The sequence below is a fragment of the Ptychodera flava genome, chromosome 5 (genome assembly GCF_041260155.1).
Source record: "Ptychodera flava strain L36383 chromosome 5, AS_Pfla_20210202, whole genome shotgun sequence".
Lineage (NCBI taxonomy): Eukaryota > Metazoa > Hemichordata > Enteropneusta > Ptychoderidae > Ptychodera > Ptychodera flava.
Window position 1 is genome coordinate 13,114,497 of NC_091932.1, and position 9,887 is coordinate 13,124,383.

General features: G+C 39.0%; 1 long non-coding RNA gene across 1 annotated transcript; it reads left to right on the forward strand.

Annotated features, from left to right (window-relative positions):
- The first annotated feature begins 401 nt into the window (after positions 1-401).
- On the forward strand, positions 402-4,446 carry LOC139133051 (uncharacterized). Its single transcript, XR_011552521.1, has 3 exons — positions 402-537; positions 2,586-2,766; positions 3,924-4,446. It is a non-coding gene; the product is annotated as an uncharacterized lncRNA (long non-coding RNA).
- The last annotated feature ends 5,441 nt before the right edge of the window (positions 4,447-9,887 follow it).

Here is a 9,887-nt window from a genome sequence, read left to right on the forward strand (position 1 = left end):
TCGCCTAGCTGAGAGGCCACAGACAAAACCACTCGGCTAAATCTCCACTCCCAAAAAAGAGTGGTTCAATAGCCGGCTAAGTTGTTACATTTTTCTGACTGAGACCGCTCAACACGTTGTAGAGTTCGTGAAGCACTCACGCACGCATGCTCACTATCATACATCGCACATACACACACATCTAAGAGATGCCTTTGTCGTGCTCAATGTCTTTGTTATGCCAAGTTGTCTGTGGCAGAGGTGAAAGTGTTGACGATTGGTAATTTAGTCACAATTTGGATCACTCGATCTAATTAACGATTCAAAAGGACCAGATCCGGCATGCAATTTCCTGTACGAATGAAAGAGTAAGAACAAGTATTGTATTAGTATGCAAATCAACGAATGAGTCAATCTAAATGGTAAATTTTCATTGGGTTATGAGTATTATATAAGGTCCTAGTGCGTTCTACATCTCGACGATAAATTCAGATGTACATACCAAATACTGACAGTGCAGCCTCTCATCGCTTTCAGCTCAGAAGGACACGAAGATAGGTGAGTGACTTGTTAAATTAGGAGACAAGTAATTGTCAAAGTTTTTAAATGAGTGGAATATAGGCTGAGTCAAAAAGCGATACTTTCTTAAAGTTAATCCAGTCTAAGCTTCATCGACAGGATTTATTTATTCTTATCTTTGCAAAAGTTGTTCATGTTTTCAGAATTGTATTTTAATGCATCTTCATTCCGTTCTGCGATTGATTGGTCATGACTTGATGTTGGCAGTTACTGATATGTTTGTGTGTTATATTACTGATGGCATTGCTTTTATCAGTATGTATTGATACGGCTGAAATACTCTCATGTTGAATATTAAAAATAATTGTACCTCGTGATTTTATGCAAATCACAACATTCCGAAATCTTGAAATCTGAACTTCAATGAGATCGTCGTTTGCAGAGGTTTACGTTCGGAGCAGTTACGAGTCTGTCTTTTTCAGAAATCCATATAGTTCTTGAGTTAGTAATGCTGTCTTTTATATCATTTCTTTCCGATATAGGCCTAGACTTTTGTTTTTGATAAATTTTTACCGATAAAAAGTTCGGAGATGTCTGTGCTAGAGATAGTCAAGTCCTCTGAAATCTGTTGTCCTATTTATTTCATCGTCATGTTTGCCGGCTATAGTAATGCCGATTTTGTACTTTGTATGTGGACTCGTATTGACCACAGTAACTGTATCAATACTCTGTGTATAGTGATGGTGTCAGCAAGGATTCTGGGTGTGGTCACAATACCAGAACGTGCTTCAGTAGCTCAACAATTTTGAACTTGAACACACTCACTGGCAACATCGTCCTAAAATTGTGACCTTTTCATATCGTCATTTTTCATTCATCCATTTCCCATAGATAATATTCTTAAAAAGTTGGATGTCAATTTAGGGATATGTTCTTGACTTTTCGTTTGTGGAGAATGAGCATATACTCAGATCGTCGGTCGTTTTAATTTTTAAAAATATTTAGTATACAGCGTAGCCAGGAAGTTGTCTAATCGGGTCGATTCCAGTGCCTTGAACATTTCCATGTACAGAAAACGTAAAAGCGGCGAAGTAGTGTAATGAGTTGGGGAGTGTATACGAGGGCCACGCCCTTCCCACGTTTGGTGTACGATGATATCCACTTGATATATAAGCGTTTCTCTAATGGTCAAGGTTGAGAAATCTCTTAGATGAACTTGCTATTGTTATATATCTTCCATTACTAAATTCAGTAGCAGCCTTGATATTTAAAGACGCTACACTCCATCAGACAATCCTGAGAATGTAGAGTGATGTATTTTAATATAATCACTAACAAGCTCTGCCTTTTTAGAACAGCTTAATACTCAGGCTGTTTTGACAAGCTTTAGTTTGGTTTTGGACACTTTTGACTTTCTTCTGGTACTTATGTAATTAAAGTAACAAGTCTTATTCATTCATTACAATATGTAGATTCGGAAATGATTTAAAGAAGCAATTTTCAATCTCTGGTTCTCGCATTGGTGGTTGTTGACATTGGCTGTTTATGTGGTTTTAGTACTTTATTCTCCTTTGATGTTTGTGCGCAGTTAGTCTTTTTGCTCCGTGATAGAGCTGATAAAGGATTTGCCCCTGTAAATTGTGTACTAGTTAGACAAAGGATAGAACCTAGCTGGTAGAGGCATCGGAGAAGTTGACTTTGGAATCGTCTCCGTTTCTGTTTAGTGACGAAGATTTAATGTGGTACATATAACAGACAACTGGCAACTTGGTGTCAGCTTCAGTTACTTGAAAGCGTTACGATCCCCGATCAATACTTCTCAACTATATCGATCCGTAAATTAGCAACGTGACAGTAGTACGTACGCATGGAAACGCATTGCGTGCATGTATTGCCCTATTGCTTTAGCTGCATCTAATGCTCCGTATCCTCAATAATTACATTCATGTAATGCACTGAATAGCGCTGTTATGAAAATCACGCAAAAGTTCTACCGATGTATGATTAAAGTGGCACGGATACTTTGAACATGGAGCTACAACACTGCCTATCCTAATCCATATATCTCTTTCCCTGTCTCTGATTAGATTTATTTGGCAAACGTTTGATTGAAGACTCTTTACAAGATGGAGAGGACAAGATTGGCATTACTTTTGTGTTTGGCTGTGATGATGAGTCTTCTGATAAGCGGCTCCGAAGGTTGGAGAAGAAGAGGAAGCGGTGAAAAGCTTAAGGATCGCAACGCGAGGGAATTATTGATGCGGTTATGTGAGTACAAAATTTCTGCAAGCATCATACTTGACCTAGACAAAGGAAGTTGAAATAAATTACATACACGACGATAGATACAATTAGTGCTTAGAGCAGGCTTATGGCATTACTTGTGTTGTTCGCTGAGACAGTGAGTTTACTGCCCAGTGGATAGTATGATACTTTAAAGCCCCAATAGCTGTGGATGTGCAATAAACCAATAATATATATAGGGCTCAGCCCTTGGTGTCGCGCCAGGGGCTATTAAAGATTGGCAATGTTATTTGTATTGATTCATGATAAACTGTAATTGTTACTTCATAAACGTTTATATGACAACTATGCCCAGTTTCTCTCTGATGAAAGCAGTTCACGTACGTACACGACGTCAAACCCTGCAGCAGGGCAGGTATAGATTTTCTGTAGCGTGTAAAAATTTTGGACAAAAATTGGCAATTTTTACAATGATAACAGCCTATTGCGATAAACAAGGGACGTATTATGCAATCATTATCATTGCAATGGTAACCGCACTGCTCACCTTCCACTTGCAAGCTGAAAACTATAGCGTTCCGTCTAAAAACTGGCAATTTTTGAATCTAATTATTGACACAGGGGGCGCTCTTCTATAATTCAATCCCAGCATTCTTTGCGTATGCCCCCCCCCCCCCGTTCATATGCACGACAGTTTTCTCCCTTTATCTATATTAACGATATTTGTATCAGCGACAAGGTGCATAATAACATTTACTGGCTAATAAAAGAGGTATATTTTATAAAAGGCATGTTATATAATGGTAATTTGTTTCGTTTTTGTTTATTTACGAGTACTCAAAAAAAACATGGCGGCGCCCATGAAAGAAGGGTACACTTCCGGTTACTCGCATAGTATATTATGAATAAGCGCATGCGTAGTCAGTAAGCCGCTGGCGCGACTATTAAAATATCCCCAGTTTACGGGTTCAGCGCCCGTTTATTATTAACTTGTTAAGATATGTAGTCGTGGTCCAAATCAGGCAGCAGTGATACGTCTATACATGTCCTTCAGTCAGCACATTTACACGAACCAACATTGGTTTGAAAATAAAATCTTGAAAAATGTTCATATAAATCTTCTTGTACTCTCGCAAAATAGAAATCGTTCTAGAACAGAAAATTTCCATTACTTTTGGCAGAGACGAGGTGAGAGAAGAAATGGAAGAACAGCTGATGGGAGAAATGGGAGAAAGAGACATGAAGGAGAATTTCATCGAGAAAATGTATGAAGAAATGTTAGATTCCAAGAAGTAAAAACCAAAATCACTAAAGTGGACGAAAATGCCACTCGAACGTTATAGTTCATAATATGTAACCGATAGTGAAATTTAAGGGTGATGTGACATCGTAATTATCGTCGCTTTAATAGACAGTAGTTCGACATCGGTGGCAGGGTTTTTCATTTGTTGACATTTTTTTGTACTGAGAATTTTCAACGCCTTCGCATATTTCTTGTCTTTGATACAACTCCAGTTAGGTTATCGTTCCCAACGTGAAGTTGTGGCTATGACGTTAATCTCGTTGGAGCGCCGGTACCTTTTGGATTATAATTAAATGCACAGCAGCTGCGCAAGTGTGATAAACCGATCTCAAAACATTCTCAGTTTTCCAAGAGTTTTATTTGAGTAAGACCCATTAAAGACTGAAAAGTGTATAACACTGTCATAAGCGTCGAAAGTGGCATGTACATTCAAACGCCTTAACATCATTTTAGATTTCCCGCCGTTTTAAAAATCCAATCATGTGACAGAGAAAATAAAGATTAGCCTATAGCAACAAAATGTTGGCTATGATGTGTTGTGCATTCAAGTAAATTGCATCATGCTTGTTTTTTTATGATTATGATGTGTGTGTGCGCAGGAAATACTGCATATTTTGTACTTTTCCATGGCGATTCCATTTTACAAGTGCGACACCTGTCTATTATTCAGCCTGTCAAAACGCGTTTATGGGCATGGTCCAAATCAGCGAGCAGCGATACTTCTGTACACACCTTCAGTTAGTATACATTTACACAAACCAACTTTGGTTTGAAAATAAAATCACGAAAATAATGCATGCAATTGGCAGCTATTGTGGCTTTAATATGCATGATGCCATTATTGCAAAACATAAGAAAACGGATATCGATAACGATACTAACCGCATAGTTAGGATCTGTGAGGACGCAAATCCATTTTGTGATTATACAGAGCTGGCCCCCATTGGCTCCTAATTCAGCGGTGATTTCTTGTCATTTACTCATTTTCTACATAACATCCCGCCTTCTACGTCACAATTCATGAGCTATAGTACATGATACTTTAGCGTTATCGAGCCTCTTGGGGGAAGCAAAAATGAGAGACCAGTTGGTTGACCTTTGACCTCTTTCTATTGACCTTAGAGACACAGTCATAATGGAGGTTTAAAAGCCCGAAACCTGTCATCTTCGGAAAACAAAGGTTCTCTTACTGCATCAAAGGGTCAGATAAGGGGAAAACAATTCGATTTCAGAGGTGGGGATTGGGTTGAGGAAATGGGGAGGAAATGTTTTTTGTCTTAAGCCATTACAGGATCAGATTATTTCTTCTTCTTCTGCCCCTGCCAACAAATCCTGTTCCCCCTGAACCACCCATCCCCACACATCAAATGGTTCCCCCGTCAGTATCATTCCATGTATTATAAAATGGATTCAATGAGCAGCAAGACTGATGTATGGCGCGTAATTAAGGCCGATATTCGAACTCCCAATTTTCAACTATGAACTCCACATTTTCAACTTTCGAACTCCCAATTTCCAACTATCGAACTCCACATTTTCAATTTTCGAACTCCCAATTTTCAACTATCGAACTCCACATTTTCAACTTTCGAACTCCACATTTTCAACTTTCGAACTCCCAATTTTCAACTTTCGAACTCAACATTTTCAACTATCGAACTCAACATATTGGATTCGTATTCCCTATTTTCAACTAACGAAGTCATAGGTCCCCTAGACCACTAGCCAGCGAACACAAGCCAAAATGAGTCAAATACGACTTTAAAAAATCGTCGGTGTCATTTTACATGAAACTACTTATCACTTTGTTAGGGAGTCCCAAACACATGGTGACCTCGCAGTTAATTTTGAAGATGGACGAGTTCGTTAGTGACCACGTCCGTGGTAGTTTGTCTAGGCTGCTACTTGACCTTGACCAGCCCGACAGACGGGGAGATGTGTCACGTACGTGTGAGAGTCTAGTTAGACTTTTGTCACAGTTAAGTGGCATTGGAATGTGTAGTGAGCGTATTGTCCAGCTAGTGCAAGCCGCTCAACGTGAAATACATGATGTTGAACATAGTGGTCACGGTGTAATAAAGGGAAAGTGGCTTCACACATCAGCCATCTCGTCTTGTATGTGCTTTGGTGTGTTTAGTGTCTGAGTACGGCGAGCCAAATCTTTCAAAAATATTTATCGATTCAGTGCAAAAATAAACTGTCTTTCTCGATTGAAATAAAAATTCGGTGTCATTAGGAAGGAAATAAGTAAGAAAAGTATAATTAAAAAACAAAAGACAGAAATGTCATTTAATACTTCATTTTTACTTGAGAAAAAATCTTTAAAGCGTAATTAGGAAATAAACAATTTTCCATGATTTGAAAAAGTCATACATCCATACTTATCGACATATATACACGTATAATAGTTCGCGTAAAAGGTGCAATGAGTGCTGATTTTACAAAAAAGTAAAATATGTTATACAGTGGTACGTCCACAAAATTCACAAGAAAATCACTAAAAACCACTACTACCACATGGAAAAAATATTACAAAAAGTAAAAACGTGAACCACATACAGAAAATCATTATAAAAGAATAAGACAAAAAAAAAGTCATGCATACATAAAATTATTTATGTACTTAAGAAAATTAAAAAGCACTACGTCTCATAATAAACGTATTATAGATAATCAAAATTATAATATGAACCACCAGCCGCTTTGACAGTAAAGAGAGAAAATCAGAGAAAAAATTCGGCAGTGATTCCTCTATACAAAAGTGGACATCATCTACAATAAAACAGAATAAATTTAAAAATAAAAAAAATAAAAAATGCCATGAACACAGGAAATACAAAAAAACGCGTGGGCCTGTGGAAAGAAAAAGCAAATGAGCACTCGCCACAGCAAAAGAAAAAAAGAAAAAAAAAGAAAAAAAATGCACTCGCCACAGAAAAAAGAAAAAAACAAAACACGGGAAATTACAATTAATTTATTCAAAAAACTCATGGTTCACGTTTCCTTCGATCGATGAATCCCCAACAGCGGGGAATCCGATTACCACATACTCCAATGTTTGAAGAAATATTAATTGAGCATTTCAGTGATAACTTTGACATCTTGAAACCTAGCTCTGTTTGGCTGGGCCCTGCGACGCAGAGCTACTTGAAACCGTACTTGATGAAGTGAAGTGGGCAATATCACCTAAAGAACGTCCAGGTTAACAGTGAATAGTTCCAGAGAGTCAAGTTAACTGAGCCAGTTTTAGGCAGTCCACAGGTCTGATCACGAACGAGACGTACAAACCCATGACCTTTCATAGCAACACTGCGAGCATATCGATGCCTTAGGCGCGGTATGGCAAGCCCACTGCAGGACTTCCACCGAGCCGCACTGTCATCGCCGTTACATGATTTGTGGTTCGATACATCGGGTTCCAATACCATAATAATAAACCACCTCGTTGTTTGGTAATTCCTCGTCTATCCATAAAGATCAACCAAATCATGATAAATAGAATAGTTTTGAAGAAATCTGCCGCGTGTTGAGAGAACGTCCATCGTTTTCCGTGTTCGACAAGATGAGCGACGCAACTGTACAAGCCTTACGAGTATGGCGAGAGTAGAGAGGTTTAGTTACACGTAATTACGTTCAGAACACGTAATTACGTTCGATCAGTACGCGTAGCGTCTTTGTCACGTGATAACCAGACGTCGCGTACGTGTAGCACAGACGTTCCGAACGTGAAACAACACTTCTACACGTAGTCATAATTACGTGTAGTATTTTTGAGATTTTCTCAATGATTTCGACGAATTTAGACAAGCAAACTCAAAAGGTATCATTGTAAATTAGCAAACATCTTTGATATCAGAATATTTCGTAGAGTTTGCAACTGTACAAGGAGTACTTGCCATAATTTCCTTACATGAACGAAATGTTGCAGTCGCATTCCACTTTTTGGTCTGACGCCTTCTAAAAGAATTCTCTAAACCACATAAATAACTGTATCAAAGAAAATCGGATGATTTAAGGTAGTTCGAGGGTACAACGAGCTACTATAAGAGCGGTCCTCACTTATCGAAATTCATGTTTCTTAAAAATTACACGAATTTTGCATGTTTCTGAGAAAAATATGCAGCAAAATAATCGGGAACGCACAACTAAACCTCTCTATTCACACGTGAGCACGGATACGCGTACGCCACTGCGCGCCGTCAGACGTACAGGTAATTACGTGTAACTAAACCTCTCTAATGTCCGGCCTTCGCAACGCCAGACACTCTCACTATACTCGCAGGGCTAGACCGGCACATACACGACATGTCGATCCCCATTGCAGAAAGCTTTATATCCACACAGTCCAATCTATGGAGCTACGATATTTGTACAGTAGCCTATATACACAGCTCTGGGTGGCAGGGCTGTGAGTTACCGGCGTTACGCGTTATACGGCCAGGCCGTAAATCACAGCCCTGCCTCCCAGAGCTACAGTATACAGAGAAATAGCGGCTGCTTGATCAGTGTTTGTCAAGTCGGGCGCGTTCGTGTTCTACATGTACTACTGAAAACGTTGCCTCGAATTTAAACGGAGTGTTTTAGCCCGAGTATTTTTGCCTCTGCCACACTCCGTTTAGAGGCTAAACCCACGGGATACGTGAGTCGTTCGATACATAGCGGCCGCTGCGTGGTATACAATTTTACTATGCATATCCACATGGCGGCCGCTATGTATCGATGCAGACGGGGACCAGAAGTAACCGTGGGCTAGCAGCAGCCATCGTTTTGTTGGCTTAGGACTCCATGGTTTGGGCACAGACTGTCTATGGTTTGGGAGAGGCGGCCTGGCTTTACCACCATGAGTGTACATTGGAGCGAGGGGACCGCTGGCAGCCGACGAACCACCACGAGTGTTTTGTCCACTCGTAACTGTTTAATATAGAGAGGACATGTCGGTAACTTGGACGTCCAGGAGATGATATTGAAGACTAGAAGCTGAGAGTTATCGAAGAAATGCCCCAAATATCTTGTCCAACATCCGAGTGTATTGATCCAAAACCCTCTGGCTCAAAACTGTAACAATCATGACGTTAACAATTATTCGATTTACATGTTGGGCTTTTTCTCTGGGGTGTCCCACTCTGTTTTTTTTTTCTCGAACGGGCCTCTTTTTTTCTACTGAGTTTTTTTTTTTGGGGGGGGGGGTTTAACCTCGTTTTGGGTTTTTTTTTGAACCTCGTCTTGTTTTGTTTTTTTCAAGCTGACCTCGTTTTGGTTTCTTTTCAGCCTCAACGCCGGCGCGATCTCGGTCTACTTTGCTATTGTGATTCTCTTTCTTTTTTTAGTCAGACCTGATGGTGGTTCGTTGTTTTTTGGTAGTAGAGTAAGTACTATTTGTGGTTTTGTTTTTAATCATTTTAATATTTTGTGTGTGTGTGCTTGATCTTTTTTTTTTGCTTTTTCCCCTTAAGCTTATAATCAGCATTCATTGCACCTTTATATCAAATACACGTGTATATGCACGTCAATAAGTATTGGAGTGTGGTATTTCCAAATATGTGTAAACGTTTATCTTCTCATTACGGTTTAAAGAATATTTTACAATTAAGTATTACATAACATTCTGCCCTTTTTTGCGATAACTTTTCTCGTTTAATTTCTTCCGTATTTCCATCGAATTTTTATTTCAATCGGGAAAGACGGTTGCACGTCATCTTAATCTGTACAGACACATTCAAATATTAATGACACATATTTTCAAATGAATGCTATTTTTATGAAAAGGTACATTAATAGAATGCAATGATATGGAAGAAAAAACTTTTTTCTTTATTATTCATACACGTTTAAGACTTTTTTT